Source organism: Dermacentor variabilis, chromosome 7 (genome assembly GCF_050947875.1).
Source record: "Dermacentor variabilis isolate Ectoservices chromosome 7, ASM5094787v1, whole genome shotgun sequence".
Taxonomy (NCBI): Eukaryota; Metazoa; Arthropoda; class Arachnida; order Ixodida; family Ixodidae; genus Dermacentor; species Dermacentor variabilis.
The window spans coordinates 49,814,326-49,834,529 of record NC_134574.1 but is presented as its reverse complement, the minus strand read 5'-3'; positions in this window follow the sequence as shown (position 1 = coordinate 49,834,529).

Below are 20,204 nucleotides of genomic sequence, written 5' to 3'. Positions count from 1 at the left end.
ATTGAATTAAAGTGCAGTCTATTACGATTCATTAGCTGCAATATGAAGCGGCCGTGGTCCTCTTTCCGTCCCATGAGAACTTCATTGGTAAACTAAGGGAATAATATGACGCCAGTTATTTTGTTCTGGAACGTCACTTTGAATTCTAAAAAGACAGTACAACACTGTTAAGACCGTGCTCTTGAACCATGCAATATAAGCGCGTGCGATGAATTTTGTAAGTAAGGTAATAGCATTACTTTATTAGTGAATGGATTGCTGCGGGTTGTTTCGGAAATAATGTCCAGCTCGCCAGAAAATTGATCTTCAGTGATGTCATGGTAGTAAATTTTCAAGGCATTTTAGAGGCTAGAAATAAAAAAAGGCATATATAGCGTAGATACAACGCAAACTCCCACAACATTATTAAGACCCAACGCACATGCTGGAATATACAGGAAGTGAAGGTTTAGGAAAGAGGTAAACAAAATGCTTCATGACTCAATACGATGCGTACCATTTACTTTTTTATAGTCTTATGCAAATCTAATTGCCCGCATTGTTGTGTATGGATGTGTACAGCACTAGTGATAACTTTACTATCGTGCACTGCTTATGCACCGCCATGTTGACAAGCTATGCCTTAAACACCAGTCCATCCGCATACAATCTGCGAGACGTGGACTCAGAGATGTGACGAGCACGGAGGCGATGTCTGACGTTGACCGAGAGAACAATGAAGAGGTGAGATCTTTGCAGACAAAAACGCGACAAATATGTAAATACAGATCAGGCTTCTGGACCCCTTGCAATGGCACATACGCAGGCGCCCAAGAAAGCTTTACTGACACATTAAAGAAAGTGCCAAAATCGAGAAAACAGTTCGGTATTATTCCTTAATGCCTTAAAACACAAGTGTACCTTGGAGACAACCAGAAGCCACTGCCATATGCACTAGATCCATGCCGTGATATTTTATTAAGCTGGACAGAGATGGACGCAGTTGTGTCATTGTGCCGCTAAGCATGGAGGGCTTATATAGGTGTGCCTACCATATATATATATATATATATATATATATATATATATATATATATATATATATATATATATATATACAGATTCACGAACATGTTCGGTGCGACTCTGATCGGCCGGTGGCCAAGCAACCGACCCACGGAGCCCATGCAGTATAGGCGATTCAAGTTTCTCTTTAAAATAGCGTGTTTCTTTTTTTCTTTCTAAGTCTGTTACCCTGTGAAGAACAACAGCTGCCAAATAGCTATTGGCGTTTGTACTGACACATGGAACATACCTTGGTAAGCCAAACACTTCCCTAAGAGGCGGAACAAGCGAGCAAACGAATGACAGATCGTTGATCCAACCACGCAATATATTCTTGTGCACGAGAGTTATCCTTTAGTTTCATATGGTTGAAGTCAATCAAACGCTCTAACTCCAACTGGAAAGTCGCGTGAGGAAACAATTTTCAGTTGTCATAACTAATTTAGCCTCCATATAGTATAATACAAATGTCTTTATTTTTTCAGTTGCATGCATGCATAAATGGAATTTCAACATTTGGCTCCATGCATGCCTAATAGTTATTCAGCTTTTTATTAGTGGCACGAGCACCGAGGGACACCCTTGTTACTTGCGCAGCACGTCCCTATCACCTCCTGGGACGACCGTGGACGAAATTCAAAATAAGTGTGAAAGATGTATCGACAAAAGCAGTACCGTCAAAATTTATTCGTTTCAGCAGAGATGAGATAGCAGTGGACAAGTTTAGTCACAAGTTGAGCTACTGAAGTTTCTGGAATAAATAGAATTAACTTGAAACCATTGATCACCTCACACCAAAGCGCAGAATCGTCAACTCTAGAGGCCCGCCCTGTGAGCACGACTTTGTGGTAAGCCGGAAGTAGAAAGCGGAACTAAGACGTCACGAATGACGTCACAAATAAGGTGGCATGATATTTAGCCGGCTAACTAATGGAAAACTGTTACCTGGCACAGACTGACCACCTGAATAACAGAGCAGATGCGACGCCACTCCTTCTCATCTCGATCCTCCACTCCCGTCGCTCACCTGCTCACTCGTTCCCTTGCTCGCAACAGCTGCGCGCGTTCGCTCGTTCTCTGGTGCTATGGCGTAGGCACCGGGGAGGGTGCGTAAGGTGCGCTTAGTGCGCCGCTCGCTAGGGCGATACGCCCCCTGAGGTGACGCGTGCTTAGATTCCTCCTCACCCTCCCCCCCCTTCTTGCCGCCTATTGTGCCGGAGGAAACACTTTCGCTTGCTTAACCTAAAGAGCGCCAACGCCGAGGCGCGAGTACCACTAAGAGACCTCTAAGTAAGAGATTAGGGTCGCCTACCATTTTTATGGGTTTTGTAGAACACCGTATTGCAACTTATTGTTGTATGTGGAAATGCCGAGTGGATTCTTCATATTTATATCTATTCATATCTTTCTACTGATGATTTTTATTTATGAAACAGCAATTTCTTTTGTTTTCTTCTTTCTTGCTTCCGCTGGCATGAAGGCCAGGTCACATAAATGATAATCCAAAACGTTCCATGCAATGGGTACTCTGAACATTGAAATTATGAAAACAAGATGGAATGTTGTACAAATGTTGGCGAGACGCACGGTAACAACGTTGGTGAAAGTGCGACAGGGGGTCATTTTCCGCCTTGTCAAGTCCGTGTTATCAGTAGCGCCCTTCTTTAGGTTGAAAAATCGCTTCCACACTGATATCTTTGTAGTGTTACAAGACGGAAGTATAAATTTGGCAAGCTGAAAATCACAGAAACAAAGCTAGCACAAGACATAACATTGCAGCTGAGAAGGAGAAGAACTAAGCGCCATGACAATGAATGTATAACAACTGTAAGATGAGGATAACCTGATGACGGCAAAATGACGAGTGTTGGATAACAGTGTCGGAGATGCCTCAACAGTGTAGTTTTCACTCTACCCTCAAGCATATTTCCTTATCATACCAAAATGCCACCGCCGATATGAGTGGTCACAGAAATACTTGAAGATATTTTAAATATTCTAGGTGCACTAAATTTGCCGGTACCTCACACATTCTATTCGCAAAAAAATCACTGTTATTAACTTTTTAAAAACAGATAGCCCTCACTGCAAAATGAACAAGAACGCATGTACTTATTTAGGTAGCTCGTCTGAACGATTGTTCATAATGGAACTGATAGGAAGCAGAATATAGAAGCGGTGATTTTTTCAATCATTCGTAGCGTATTTGATAGGATTACTACATTTAATATCCTACAATGGTTTTGATGTCTGGTATTGAAAATTACACGCATGTGTTATTCTGATACGAGGAGCCTACTCACCATTTTTTCTTCTATTTACTGTGGCTATGAACTGCGCTGAACACAGATTGGTTCACTGCATACGTGACAAGAAGTAACGTGCGCGAAAGCAAAGCAGTAATATTGTTATTTATTAGCTTCTTGCGCTTTGCGCCACGCACTCTTCACTACGTATTTCGCAATTTTATTAACAAAGACCATTAGTTTCAAGCTTCTAGGCACACGCAGTAACTCTGCATGACTCATTCAACCTTGGTATTTGACCAGGCAAAGAAAAAAAAAACACAAGGACCAGGGCAGCAGTCATAGCCAATTTATCGTCAGCAATTTCCGCACGTGAGATGATCGAATCAGCAACTAACTGGAGCGATGGTTACACAAACGTTTACGTGCTGATACATGAGGCGATAAAACATCCTGATGATTCTAGGGGATTCACACAGCTGCCCAATGTAAAAAAAACACAGTAGGGAACCTGTGAGAGAAACTGCATTAACGAGACGGGACACAAGGTGCGACAGGGAACAAACTAGCGCTGTCTTATAACTTAGTTCATATGGTGTGCAGCCAGAGTGCCCAGTTACTATCAAGATAACAAAAGTACAAACGCACGTAAAGAAGAGCATGATTCAACTTCTGGCATTACACGCGCGGCATAAATAAGTGTATTCCCCCTCTGACAGATCAAATGAAGGATGGTTAACGTACCCCTTTTTCGTCTTCATGATATTGAACGTCCCGATGCTCCTGCGGCCTCTGAATCACCTCTCTTTTTAAGGAACTACTGAGTTCGTTCTGTCCAGCTTACACATACCGTGGGTGGCAGTGCGCTAGCAAATATAGTCTTGATGTCGTGGAAAGAGTTTCTTCAAGAAGCTCATTTGTAAGTCGGTGTTATACATATGTTTCTTTCCTCACCTTGTGTCCCGCCTCGTTACGCATTTTGTAAAGACGCATTCATATCAAGACGCCGAGCTGCCAGCCCTGGAAGCTTTCACGGTTTGCTGTCCATTGCTCATTCGCAGTTCGTTATCTCTTAATCTGAAAGGCATAATCGAAGGAGGCTTTTTTATCATTCTTTTTCGTGTTAGAAAGCTTTCCACTGTGTTGGCAGGCGCGCAGTAGTCTTTTCTGTGCTAGTGAAAGAATGAAGGGAATATTGCTAAAAAATCCTTTGCGATCTCTATGTCGTCCACATACTCTGCCAATCATTCACATTTACATTCATAGGGGCGCCTTTGAAATATTTACTTGAGTTACTGGTCATGAGGTGTCTAGATGAGTTGACTTTGATTACAAATACGGGTCAGTATTAGGTTTCGGGGAGAACACCACGGTTCTTGTGCAAATATTGAGGTTTCTGAAAACTTAAGATACGTAAATATTTAGGAGCTAAAGCGAGTTTTTATTCATGTTGAGCGCTAGTGATGTGGCCCAAAACACACAGAAAGCGCATCCGCAAACAGTACTAAAGTCTGCGTTACCAGAGCTAGTTTATTTGTTTAGAAAGAAATCAAACAGCGCAACTAAACAAATGGTGCTATGCCGCCATGAATCACAATAGAAGCACTGGCTGCAGTTGTGTTTATTTTAACCGAGGCCAAAGTTATCTAGTCTGCCTCAAGATCGAGCCCATGTATACGCAAACATAGTAATAGATTAGTTCCTTTTACCTCAAAACTTCACTTCTTTATATGATAGGGCAACGGATGGCAGACGGAAAACAGGTATTTATAGTTGGCATTCAATAAATTACAGCCACAATTTCCCTCTCCTTTTTTATGCTACCTTTCTTAAGAAATACACTATCCTTATGCAAGTATGACGTGAAGCAAGAGCGAAACAGTCATTCTGGTGCTCATTCCAATAGGTCTGCCTGCACACCAAAGTACAACGATTTCCAAAATAAGGACCTTCCCGTTCCTCATGCGGTTTCCTGCAATGTCGTTCCTTGTAGAGTAGAGATAAGACAGCCCTGTAGTTCCGTGAAGAACAAAGGCATGGAACCTGACGAGAAACCTAATAGTAAGAATGACAACCTGCTTTGAGAAATTATGTGTCTAATGTTAGTTTTCGTGCCGCCGTTTCACCTAGAACCGGCTGAAGTTTAACGCTAGTGGTCGCACGTTAGCAGTACGTAAGTGGATAAGCTTAAGCTTATCGAATGGCCGGATAATACGCCATTGAGTAGCATACCACATGCAGTGACTCGGAGTTTCCCAGCAGGACCGCATCTAGGTCAACGAAGTGTGGGGCGTCGGGACTACGTTGGCACCGGGAGAGCCTTGCAGAGCGGGGCCCAGCGGCCAGGATGCCGGGCGATTACACAAAGAACGATGACTTTTTCTGTTAGGAGACCAACCAAAGATTGAGTGCTTTATTAAACCAGCGGAGAGGAGGCAAGACGGCGCAGTACACTGCGGCAACAGACTTCACTGAAATATCATACAACGCCGGCTGACACAAGTGATCAGACACTTGGAAAACACAAAGCCGCTGAGAACGAGCTCTTCTATTTGTTTTTCTGCCTGAGGTCACCAGTAAATGCGTCGTAGTCTGAGCTTCGTCTTAGTAATGGACAAAAGACCTTCATGTGCGAACGAGAGGAGTTTTTGACGCAGTGAAGCTGGAGGAATAACACGTTCTGCTCGACGTGGAAGATTATCCACGTAGGATAATTCGGACTGCATTGGCGCATATAGTTGTAATTATGGCTCAGGATGAGGAACATTTCATCAATTATTCGTTATTTTGTCCTCTGGAGGGCTGACAAACTGCATCAGTCACTGCAGCTCTTCGAAACTTCACCTTAATGGAGATTTCTCCGTGCTATATCCATAGGCGCCCGATGGAGATAGCAACGTTGCGGTGTGGCCCCGCAGCCACTCCTGCGCCCGGAGCCGTGGGCCATGTATTTTTTATTGCGACTGTACGTGGACACTGCTTAAAAGCAGATATCACGATCTGCGAAAAAGCGGTTAGCGCTGAAGCTAAGCGGAAACACACATGCTTAAAGCAGAAAGACCGTCATAAGTAATAAAAGTAGAAAGCTAACGGCTTTTTACCAATAACAGAACCTGGTGATATTGCAGGTTCTTGGCCTAATTTACTGAAATAAAACCGTGGCATCAAGAACAACAGGAAGTACAAGAGAACATAAAAGAAGCGTGTACATTAGGCATGAAGTATATTCATAACATTAAAAAAAGGTATTGAGAAAAAGAATATTGACAGAAAAAAAAATGTTTCTATCGCTATTAACACTCGTATTGCCGGCGACCGTGCGACTTTATTTTGACGCGTTAATGCACTTCTGGGCTGCATACAGTTAGTTTAATGGGGTTTAATGGCGCAAAAGCAGCTAAGGCTATGCTGCGCCAAACACGAGGTGTTCTAAAATACAGTTTATAAAGTGAAAGCCTGTGTTAATAATCTATATTTTATGTAAAAATCCAGTGTCGTCTAAAAATTTACGGACGTCACATAATGGGACTAGCGGGTCATCACCTAAAATTAAAGCAGGGTGTAAAGGTATGTGTAGTTGATATAATTTGTGCAAAAGTGTTCGTCTGTGTGTTTCAGTCTGCGTACATGTGAGTAATATGTGCATAACTGTTAATGGCTGTTGACATTTCTCGCATGTTGGTGTGTCTTCTTTCGTAAGTAAGTAATTGTGTGTGAGGTGTGTGTGCCCAATGCGTAGCCGGCATAAAACTACTTCGATGAACCGCTCTTGATGATAACACGACTTCCACTCGCCAACTATGGGTTTCGTGAGATGTAGCTTGTTGTCAGCACAATGGTCCCATTCGCGTTGCCATTTTACCGTGAAGGCTTTTCTAATTGCACGGATGCTATCACTATATGGGAGTGTCGTGTTTGTAATATCTTTGTGCGCTGCCATCAATGCACATCTATCAGCTGCTTCGTTACCTGGTATCCCAACATGGCTCGGGACCCAGCAGAAACGAATTGACCTCCCGTATTCGTTAAGCACCAACATGTTTAAAATGTCTCCTATCAGGGGTTCACACTCAGATTTCAGATGTAGTGCCTTCAGTGTGCTTAAAGAATCTGTGTATATGACTGCATGTTTGTGTTTATCAGTTATAATCTTTTTAACAACAACCCAGATAGCGTAAACTTCAGCCGTGAAAACAGAAGCATGTTGTGGTAACCGAATACTTGTTTCCCAATTTTCCGCTACGACCCCCACACCCACGTGATCTTTTGTTTTAGAGCCATCAGTGTAATATTGCATGTTATTTTGATATTTGTCCTGAAGAGCATTGAATTCTTGTATAATGTGTTCGCGTGGAGTATCTCTTTTCTTTAAATGTGCCAATGTCCAGTCGCACAACTGTGTGAAATCGTACCACGGGGCCAGCCGTTGTGGTTTCTTGGCAACCTGGAGGACTTCATGGGGAATGTCATAATCCCGACAGTATTGCTCATACCGCAGGACAAGTGGCCTAATCATGTTCGGTTTATTCGTGTAGTGTAAGCGTGAGTTGCATTGTGTGAGGATGTTGTAGCATATGTGTTGCGGTGATGACTGAATTCTGAGTACGTAGGAAAGAGTGAGTAATGCTCTGCGCTGCTGTAAGGAGGGTTCATTACATTCGACGTATAAACTTTCAATGGGTGAAGTTCTGTAGGCACCACTCGCCAGTCGCAGTCCAAGGTTATGTACTGGATCAAGTCTTTGGATGTAGGATTGTCTGGCTGAGCCGTAAACAATGGAGCCGTAATCTAAAAGGCTACGAACAAGAGACCGGTAAATACGTAAAAGACACGTTCGGTCGGAACCCCAGTGCTTATGAGATAACACTTTGAGGATATTCAATGCTTTATTTGCCTTAATTTTTAGTGCTTTAATGTGGGCAAGAAAGTTTAGTTTTTTGTCAAAGGTTACTCCCAGGAATTTATATTCTTGTTTTACCGGCAGCGCGACATCATTCAATCTTAAAACCGGGTCTAAGTACATCCCTCGTTTTTGCGAAAATAGCACTGTAACAGTTTTCTGAGTAGAGAAGCGGAAGCCATTTTTCTCAGCCCACTCCATTAGTTTATTTATTGTTATCTGGAGTTGCCTTTCACATGTTCGTAAGTTAGAGCCGCGGCACGCTATTTGTAGATCATCGACATATATGGAGTGCATAACAGAGGTGGGAATTACATTGTTGACAGAGTTCATTTTTATTATAAAGAGTGTTGTGCTAAGTACGCAACCTTGTGGCACGCCGCTCTCCTGGATAAATGTGCGCGAGAGCACAGTGCCTAGACGGATTTGGAATGTTCTGTTGGACATAAAATCAGCGAGACAGTTTAGCATTTTGCCACGGATTCCTAACGCGGCGAGGTCACGTAAGATTCCAAATCTCCACGTGGTGTCGTACGCTTTCTCAAGGTCGAAGAACACCGCCAGGCAGTGCTGTTTGTGTAAAAATGCTTCACGTATTTCGTGTTCAAGTCGGACGAGGTGGTCTGTCGTTGAACACCCTTTCTTATAGCCACACTAGTGAAAATCAATGGAGTTCCGTTTATCAAGCGTGAAGGTTAACCTTGCATTTACGACACTCTCGTACGATTTTGACAAACAACTTGTCAGGGCAATGGGTCGAAAGCTGCTTGGGGATGTGGGGGATTTTCCTGTTTTTAAAAAAGGCACAACTATTGCATTTTTCCAACATTTTGGCATGCTTCCGGATTCAAATACTTTGTTAAAAAATTTAAGGAGAGCATCTACGGATGCTTGGGACAGGTGTGCGAGCATAGAATAATGGATCTGGTCAGGACCTACTGCAGTTTTTTTGCCAGCACAGAGAACCCTGTTAAGCTCTTGTAACGTAAATGGAGCGTTGTATTCGTCCCTTGACGTACAAGTAGTTGGTAGTTTTTCTTTTTCTGCGGATAGTTTGTAAGTTAAGAACCTGTTTGTATAATTAGCCGAGCTAGAGACGTCATAGAAATGTTCCCCAAGTATATTCGCTTGTTCTTGTAGTGTTGTCTGAGTGCCTGAAGGTGTGAGTATGGGTATCGTGTATGGTGTGTAGTCCCCCTTAAACTTCCTGACCTGTTCCCACATCCTTTTGGATGTGACGGTGCTATTAATTGTTGATACATATTTTTGCCATGAAGATTTTTCTGCCTGTCTCCGAATGTATCGAGCTTTCGCTTTGGCTTGTTTAAAATTTAGAAGGTTGTTATGTGTTGGGTACCTGCGTAAGATTCCCCAGGCCCTATTTTGCAGCTTTTTTGCTATGGTACACTCGTGTGTCCACCAAGGATTTAGCTTTTTGCGAACAACGCCAGAAGATTGTGGAATGGCCTTTTCAGCTGCAGAAATAATACAGTTAGTAAATTTTTCATTAATTTCGTCGATGCTTAAGTTTGTTAAAGTGAGCTCCTCCAGCCTGGCACTTTCTGTAAAAACAGCCCAGTCTGCCATTTGTAACCTCCATCGGCGTGGCCTGTAGGATATAATGGGTAGCGTTGAGGTGAGGTTGATTATGGCAGGTAGATGATCACTGCCATATGAAGTCTCGAGTACATCCCATTTAAAATCTGTAAAAATGTCCGGAGAGCAAAAGGCTAAATTGAGGCAGCTAAAATTGCGTGAACTTGGTGAAAAATAAGTTGGCGCACCTGAGTTTAAAAGACAGATATCGTTTGACAGAATAAAATCTTCAACGAGTTGCCCTCTTTGGTCAGTTTTGACACTGCCCCAAAGAGTACAATGAGCATTAAAATCGCCTACTAAAACAAATGGTTCCGGTAATTGTTCTGTTAAATTTTCTAACTGTTTAGTAGTGAAGTGGGTGTGAGGTGGAATATACAGTGAACAAATGGTGATGGTTTTATAAGATAGAATGGTGACAGCTACGGCTTCTAAGGATGTATTCAATTGGACATTTCGGGTAGGAGTGCCGCCCTGTACGACTATAGCCACTCCGCCTGACAAACGGGTGGAACATTCGCGGTCCCTTCGGACAACGGTGAAACCTTTGAGAATTTGACTATTTTTCGCGCCGAGATTCGTTTCCTGAAGACATACAGCAACTGGTGAAAAGGCGTTGATGATGTCTTTGATGTCACCTAAATTGTGTATGAGACCTCTACAATTCCAATGGATAATAAAAGCCATTTTGAAATTGAAAGGTAAGAATTGGCACTATGGAATGAATAAGAGGTCAGATGTTAGGTGACATGGAATTTAAAAGGCTTATACAAATGAGCGATAACCTTTAGGTTATCGCTTTCTTAATCTGAGTTGTTATTGGGATTTTGTCCCGCTTACCGCGCTCAAGAGAGCGCTTGTCCTTTGGTGTCAATGACACCGGGGTTTTTGCGTCGACCTCCATCGCTCTCTCTGAGGCGCTGGAGGATCGAGAGTTAGGCGCCGAGACACGTGTCTCGGGCCTTGGGGTTCGCTTGATCTTAGGGCCCTGCGGGACTGGTGTCTGCAGGGCATTTGAAGAGGATGGAGCAGCGTCGGCTGCTTCCACCACGGGGGCGGGAGGGGTCACTGCGGGACCACTGCGCGTGGGCTCGGAGGACTCCTGAGGCCGCTGTGACGCTGCCCCCATCTGCGTCACATCGGCGTAACTTCTTCGCGGAAGGTACGACAGCCGCTTTCTAGCTTCATAGAACGAGATTTTTTCTTTAACTGTTAAAGCAATTACTTCTTTTTCTTTTTTCCAGCAAGGGCAGGACCGCGAATAAGCGGGATGATCTCCCTTGCAGTTGACACAAAGTGGAGAAGAGGTGCAATTGTCAGTTTGGTGATCGTTCGAACTGCATTTAGCACAAGTATTTCGTCCTCGACATGCATGCGAAGCATGTCCAAACCTTTGGCATTTGAAACATCGTCTGGGGTTCGTAATATATGGTCTAACATTTACCTTTACATAACCTGCATCCAGCGAGGTAGGCATTACACTCGTTCCAAAGGTGAGTATTACATGTTTTGTGGGGATTTCTTGGTCGTTCCTGCGGATGACAATTCTTTGGACTTTGGTAACATTTTGTTCCTGGAAACCTTCCAGCAGTTCTTCGTCGCTTAAGCCAATAAAATCTTCCTCTGATATTACACCCCTGCTTGTATTTAATGTTCTGTGCGGTGAAATTGTCACTGTTGCGTTACCAATACTGGTAAGTTCTGTGAGCTTTTGCGCTTGGTCTTTGTCATTGAGTTCTAGGAGGAGGTCCCCGCTAGACATTTTTGAAGCTTTGTATGTAGGTCCGATTTTTTCTTTTAGACACTTGGCCACTAGGAATGGAGAGAGCTTTCTCACTGGTAAGTTGTTTTCGCTGTGCAGTACATAGAATTTAGGAAATGATGGAACATTGCTCCGAAAAGAGAACTGGAACGTTGCTTCGGTGCGGCATCTTTTCAGACGCCGATCATAGAGAATAGAGGTTTGCGCTGCCATGAGAAAATTGTGTATGTTCGGCAACAGCGCCGACCGCCCACCACGGAGCCCAACGAGGGGACGCGGCAGAGCTTGTGTACAAGCCTGCACGACGCCAGCCGTACGCCGTCACTATAACCAAATATGGTGTACCCAAGGTAGGATATCCACACAAGGTTAACCCTTGCCGCCGTGGAGAAAGGAAGTAAATGGAAAAGAGAAGAAGACAGGAAAGATAAAAAAGTGAGAGATAAAGACTAAGATTTGGGGAGAAAGAGACAGGAAGAGGCGACTATCGATTTCCCCCGGGTGGGTCAGTCCGGGGGTGCCGTCTACGTGAAGCTGAGGCCAAAGGGGTGTGTTGCCGCCGCCAAGGGGCCGTAAAGGTCCAAACACCCGGCATTAGCTCAACCCCCAGGATCCCCTTTTCCCCGGACACGGCTAAGCCGCGCACGGCTACACGCGGGAGGGTCCAACCCTCGTGTGCTCGGGTACGTGGTGTCGCAACACACCAAACGCCTGCTTACGCAGACGCCCCTGCGGGTGGGCTGCATACAATATTTTATTTATCTACCGTGTAAATAAAGCAAGTGCGTTTGTTGGAGCTCAATGTATTCGAGATAGATACATTTTATAACCTTTAGTCAGTGAAACACACTATTGTGTTCTGCAAGGGGTTTACCAGTACCCTCTGTATATAAGCCTCCGCGATTCAACTCAACCAGTACATAACGAAACTGCATCCCCTGCCGCACTGCGATATTATGGCATTCTGCAGATTGGTCCAATTGCTTACTTGCGCATTATAATCTGTTTTGTACCATATAGACCCTTGTTGTTTAAGACTACGTTATACTTAGCCGTTCGTTCGAGAAAACCGATGTAAGAATACAGGTTAGGACGCTCACTATGCTTTCATTTTCGTGTGGTATGCTTAATAGTCTTAAAGGGACACTAAAGCGAAACTATAAATTAGTTTAGACTAACAAAGAATTGTTTGAGAACCCTGCAGGTAGTCATTTAAAAATAATAGTTTGATAATTAGATGATAAAATGAAGGTCGCAGTATCAGAATTTGAATTTCGCACTGAAAGCCCGACACCGGTACAATATTCTGACGTCAGGGACTCCAAAGTATGTTTTCGCAAATGGGCTGCGTTCGCTGAGTAAAGGTGGCCGAAACTTGCTATGTTTAATATTTGGCTCCTTTAGAACACAATGTAGTCAACCTGTATCACTGTATAAGTAAGGAAGCCCTAAAAGATGCCATCAAAATAAATGATGTCACAGGGACCAGGTGCGGGAACTTCAAGGAGGCATCGCCAGCCGTTTTCGTTCTTGCATTTTTTCAGGCTTACCAAGCATCATATCGTGCTAAGAGTGTTTTTTTTTCTTTTTGGTGTCGTAGAAAGGGAATTTACTGATGCAGAAAAAGTCGCTTTTCTATTTAGTGTCCCTTTAATATTACGCTTAATATATGCTGTATGTTATTCTTTCTGTACCCCAGGAAAACTTGGGTCTATTCAGTTGGTTCGAATTTCCATTCTCGTTGCTATTGCGGTATGCCTTGTTAACCTGTGCACCTTACATCAATGACATTTCTTGATTTTCCTTTTTTACTTCTTGTTTTGCATCTTGCGTTGTTATTTGGTACTTGTTCCTATAATATTTTTGCTATTGTTTTTTACTCAGTGCCCTGATGGGCCCTGTAAGGTATTTTAAATAAATAAATAAATAAATAAATAAATAAATAAATAAATAAATAAATAAATAAATTGGGTACCGGTACAGCACCTGAAATCTCACTCTAGGATCATCATCAATCACCTGTAGTAAAGTGACCGATGGGACGAACATTCTGCACAGCAGGATTCAGTTTGGTGATTCTCATTCCGCGGGGCGCCATTTCCCGGAAATTCGGAGCATATTAACTAGCTTGTACCTTCATAGTTTATCTGGCCTATAAGTCTATCACCAACACCGTAGCCTTAATTTTATGAAAAGTAAGGGTAGGGCGGGGAGGAACTATAAAGCTGCTGTAAGCGACGAGGCGAATATTCGGCGTATCCCATTCCCTTCGCCTGCCATGACAGCTCATATTTTCGATGTTGTTGTCCTGGCAACCATACTTCGACAAAGGCGTACACGATTAGGTAAGTGAGATGAAAAGAATGACACATTGCAGGAGAAATTGCGAGAATGTATTCAGTGAAAGAAGCGCGCTTATTCATTGCCAGACTTCTTAGCTTGCCTTCGTTTTCAGCTGGCTTGCTGCTCAAAAACAAACGAAGCAACAAGGCACGTTCAGACAGCCACAACTGAGCAAGGACGTTACCGGTGGCCTTTAACAAATGGCACGTGCACGTAGGCTAAGTCACATTGTGTGCCCGTGGTATTGCTCAGTAATAATCGAGTGCCTCAGGTTTTGCCACGAAGTAACAAGTTTATCTATTTGATAACAGTGTACTTCTAATGAAATAGCGACACAATGAAGAATTGAGGGTCTCATTAATCGCATATGAGGCTAATAGTATCAATTCCTTTTGACTGCAAAATACTTAGGATTCAAACCTTGGCTACTTCTAATATCCAGGAAGCTTGCGATCCATTTGTGCGAGTGTGTGTACGTGCGTGCGTGCTTGTGTGAAACTTGATGGCTATGTGCGGAAGTTTCTTATGCGGTTTAGTTAAAGCTATGGCTAAAGGTATGTCGAATGTCTCTTGTCAGCTACTTTTTACAAGTACGTTACACAAATCCGGCATTGTTTAAATGGGAGTGCGTCCGACATATTTTGTTCATTGTTTCATGTTTCACCTTAATAAACATTCTGCATATGAACACTGAAAAGCCTAAGACGAAGTTCGCTCGCGTCAGAGCTCAGTCTGTATGTGTTGGGCTGCATCCTGTCAGAGTAAGCGCCGCAAGAAAAGATCGGTGTCGTTGTCATCGATGCAGCAGATACTGCACCGGCTTTTACAGGCGTTGATCGCATTTCATGTCAGCGAAAACATATTCCATTCGGTGCCCCGCTACGCAATGCTACGACAACGCGCGCTTCTCGCAAATATACAAATGATCCACTTACACCCCGAAACTGATCCGATTGAATGATTGGTGCGAATGCTTCCGCATTGGCACTCTTCGCAATTACGAAGATGTTGATGTCACTAGCTATGCACAAATTGAGGAAACGCTAACTAAACAAAGGAGAGAAGCGCAACTGTTCTCTGGACTGTTAACTCTGGTGATTTCAAGTTTTCTTCAGTTTTCATTCGCCATCACGGGCGAGTTACCCTTGTTATACCGTTTCCTTTGTCACTCGAATCAGTTCTTCTCTGACGCTCCTATGAAAGACTGGTCTATCATAGCACTATGCAGACAAGTAATAACGACTTAAAAATTCGTATCGCTAATTACGGTGTTGTGAGAGACACCGTAGTTGTCCCTTTGTTTAAAAGCAATTTCGGCTCTTTCCGCATAAAGAAACTTCCATTCTAATACTATTTGACTGGTTTAAACCAACGAATACTGTATAAAGTGGGGTCTCAGCAAACGTGATGAAGAATATACGCGCCGTAGCTGACTTCGATGGCAATCAGTGCCAACGCGGCTAATGGCTTCGATTTCCGACGAAACTTGCACAGGACGTTTCTGTTGAATGTGTTATAGACGAAATGGTAAAGTAGTGCGTAGGTAAAACACATAGCAATTTCTCACTATAAACGCCAAAATAAGCACCATATGTTGACCAGAAACCTGAATATTTAGCAGTCCGCTTTTTACATTACAAATGCAGAAACGGTTGGAAGTCGCACGTTTTGTCTGTGCTTCGGGAAAATGTCTCATTGCTACGTCGGGTACCCGGATTGAATGGCAATTCAGTAAATTGCATTTTATCTTTTGTTTGTGTTGCTTTTATGCGGCAGTTGGCCAGACGTAGCGAAAACCTTTCCCCCCCACTAACATCTGACAAGACAAGATGACAGGAAGCAGCGCTTTCTCTGTATTATGGGACAACAACGTGGGACGGACCGTCGACTACAGCGATTAAGTTTGTTGGGACTTTATTACATGTATGGCCATATCGCATGCAAAAACTATAAAAATAAATCAAAATAAACGGATTGTAGAAGCAGCACGATCAACGTACTGATACACGTAAGCCGACGGTGCGTTATAGAGTCGCAGAGGTCGCTCTGGTTGCTGTGTTTCGCCATTAACAGGTATCAGTAGCCAAAAGTTTTTCGCCACGTCAAAGCCAGAGAAATTGCCGAAAAGCAAACATAACCAAGAGATAGAACATAAAATAAATAGTGACGATGCGGGGAAATCGTACCCGGGGACGCAACATTGCAATCAGAGATCCTGCCACGACACCGCCACCAAATATATTTTTTTCATTATTATATGGAAATAATACGTATAGCTCTGGGCAAAGCCTCTAGGATAACCGTAACCTAATATTCCGTGAAACAGCGAGATTCCCCCGAGAAAAACACCCACTCTGGTGACTGTGCTTGCGCCGCATATACGCTGCGCACGTAGATGCAGTTTCACACGAAAATGACTTCGTAGCCGTAGGCGACTTGGCTCGCTTATCAGACAGCCCGCATTGGTGTAGACTATGTAGTCTCGACCGAATAAACACGATATAAGTAGGACCATCAATGCCATTAGATGTAAAGAAACATATTGGGGGGGGGGTAATATCTATATTTATTTTGTGTCCTTTGCAAACTGTCGCAAAAGAACGCCGCGACTGTGCATTCTACAAAACAATGGTTAATATGTTCAGATTTCGGACATTGCCAAAGTGGTTACAGAATTGCCATAGTCACCACTGCTTCCACTGTTTCGCAAATTTTGTTACCATTCCTCCCTTCCCATTACCTTCATTCTTCAGCCTCATTACACGTCTAGCCGTATTGATCGTCGCCATAATGTCGAAATTCAAACAGGCAGCATTAGCACTTTCATTCAATCTTTTCTTCGTTTTTCAGATCATTGCATCAACAGAACCACCTTTCCAGTGAAATTGTCTCTATCGTCGACGACAAAATCTTTCGTATGGCATTAGCTAACATTATACCATTAGGAATTAATAATATTTTATTTAGTTTGTTTGCTCTACTAGCAAATAATTAACGATGGTATTAGTTAACATTGTGGTAAAATGAATTATCAATACGCTATTTTGTTTAGATTATTTGTTATATTTGCAAACTGTTAGGTAAGACATTACATATCATTGAAAAATTAGGAATATAATAATATGCTGCATTGCTTTTCTATTTCATTGTTATGCTTCCCGTTTTACCACTCCCCTCTGTATTTGGTGAGTAGACCATAGATATGATCGCTTTGGCGCAAACAATGAAGGACGGAAGGGAACAAGGGGAGCGCCAACTTTCTCGCGCTCCCGTGCTACCCAACCTGCGCTTCCCCTGTTGCCTTCCGTCGTTCCTTGTTTGCGCCACAGCGATGATATTTCTGGTCTACTCTGCAATATTAACCGACTTACCAAGAAACATGTACTTCTGGAATAGATTCCCTCTGTAATTCCCTCGGGTCTTAAGAGTAACATAAATATATAAATAAATAAATAAATAAATAAATAAATAAATAAATAAATAAATAAATAAATAAATAAATCGTTCAGGAGCTTGCTGCGTTATCTCTCTTTATTTCTGTGTTTCAAAGGCCTATTCTTGTGCACATGACCTACCCTGTGATATATCAATTTCTTCAATGGGGTATCTGACACCAAGAGCCACTACGCAATGCATTTTTCGTTAAAATAGCAAGCCGTCTGCCACGCTAGCACTAATTGCCATCAAAGAGGTCTAGGGCAAGTAACGTCAGCCGCTCGCTTGCGCATGATTCTAGCTAGCAAATTTGATGGCGGGAAGGTGTGCGTGTATAATAAGCAGCTTCGTACTCTATAGATATTGTAGGCGTAGTCTACAGTAAGTCCTTACTTAGTCAATGTATACGTAGACTCTACGTCCTACGTACTAGGTACGTAGACTTCACGTACTTTATTGTCTACGTACTGTATTCTGAAAGTAGCGTGAAGCGTTGGAAAATGAGTTTGTGTAAAAAGTTGCTCCTTATTGAGTTACTGTATCTTGAAGACCACCAACTGCATTATTCGTGCGTAAAGGCTACGTAATTTTGGGCACTTTGTCTACCTAAACGGCGTGGTTGCTTTCTAGCGGTAAAATAGGCAAATTTAGCGCTAAATTTTCAGCAACCAAAGATGTGATTATGTGCTCTAATCAATTTTACATGTCGTTCAGGTAATAAAAATTTAAATTGTTCAGTGTGCAGACGTGACGACGAAAGGAATCAGTGCTTGGAGTTCCGAATGTTTATGTGCCACAAAGCTGAATTTTTTTTTTTCATTTGCGATGTCGCGATTTTCAGCAAAAAGTGCACTGAAGTCTCATGACTAACGCGGCTACCATTACAGTTAGAAGCACATTTAATGGTCAAAGACTGCATCAGAACAAGAACCACGGTAAAAATGAAGCAAGCTATATGTTTTTCACAATGCAACTAAATACAAAGATAAGGAATGTGCACATTATCTACCAGGCAATATAGAAATGAAATTTGGTGTTTATATCGCTACGAAATCTGGGGAAAAATAAATTTGACAATTTGGAGATCCCTACAAGGTCAAGTCGGGACACGAGACATATATTCAAGATTCGCGACTGCCCCACTAAATGCGGGACACTTTGTATCCCTACTTTTCCTAATTAAGAATGAGAAATGCAGGAAATAATTTTTGCCAGAGGATAGACGAAACTGTCGAATGTACGTGATGTGGACACAACAGAAAGAAAACGGATACGTATGAGGTTTATTGATCACTTTTTTTTCCAGTCGCTCAATACACTGCTTTGCACTGAACAAACTTTTGAGAGTGCCCGATTATTACATGCACTTGTTTTGTTTCTTCGGTCTATAACTTCATTATTACTAATGAGCTCACTGACCAGCGCTCTTGCATATATTGTTTACCAAAATGCATCTTTACTGCTATCAATTTGTCATTATCTATGGGCCATTTTCTGAAAAAGTTTGCGGCAAGCGAGCGATGGATAGGATGGTGAAACAATGGAGTGGAATCTGTTCTACGCCTAGCTTTTAGTTTTTGCTGCTGCGCACTTCCACAGAGATATTAATCTTGGTTAGCTGCTGTTCGCAAGACGTGCTCTTCTTTTGCCAAATTTCGCGAACGTCGTCATCTATTTGGTGTAAAGATGTTCACAACATTACCAGGCTGTATCTGGCGAAAAGAGTAGTAAATTCTAGAATCAACGTGAACATCATCGTTTGCTCTCCGATGCATGAGACTTGTGAAAATAGTAAAGGTGTGTGAATATTCAATGCTTGGAACAAGATTCGAATACTGCTTGCTATTTGTTTTCGTAAATAAAAAAAATCACTATTCGGAATAGTAGAATATTTGTTTCTGTGCGAGCAAACAAGTTTTAGAAATAATAAATATTAATGGAGTGTGGAGGAAGGAAGAATGAACAGGAGGCAGTTCTTGTGAATGTTTTGTTGCAAGACAGCCATGGTGGCAGCGAGACAGGCACCAGTCTTTCAGTAAACGTGTGAAGGACCCAACTTTTTTACAATGCATTCAGTCATCTAGTAAGAATACCTCGCCTTAAGGCAGCCTACGTGCTTGGTTAAGGATTCAACCAAAATATTTTTTTATTTGACCAATCACATCGCGATTGCTTGTGCTGCACAAACGCGTAGTGCTGTGACAACCTACACACCGCTCTGCGTGCATATGGTGACGTGCTGTTCTCTTGCTTCAGTAGGCTCTAACTGCTATCATGAGTCAACAAATGAAAGCACTTTTTCAGCTAGAACTTCCCCCCAGTGTTGAGGACGCCATGTTGCAAACGCCATTACAACAGCCCCCTACAATGTAAATTGGTCTTTTGTACAAGGACTACAAAAACTATAGTATTGCGTTGCCATTCGAACTGTCACAGTCGGAAAAAGCGTATGCGTGTATAGCGTGCAAAGTTATATATATATATATATATATATATATATATATATATATATATATATATATATATATATCAAGGCAGTTGTTCTTCGGCTGTGCCGGTTGACTAGCTGGAAAAGCGCGAGCGCACGAACAAACCCATGAACAAGCAATCAATTTCGGCGTTTCTGCGCGGGTTTGCCTTCATGAAGAGTGCGATTGCAAGTACACAGCTAGCGTTCAATTTGTTCAAATTTTTCTTAAGTATGAAAAATGCTTTTTTTTATATAGATACATTTATCTGCCGTCAGTGGCGCTCCTCGATGAGGCAGGACGTAGTGTGTCTAGTGAGCTATGAAACAACGCTGCAATTTGTTGAACCCGGTTGAATGTAAGATCCGTCACCCCAAAGAGGTGAGACGTCATGATGACGCATTTCTCTG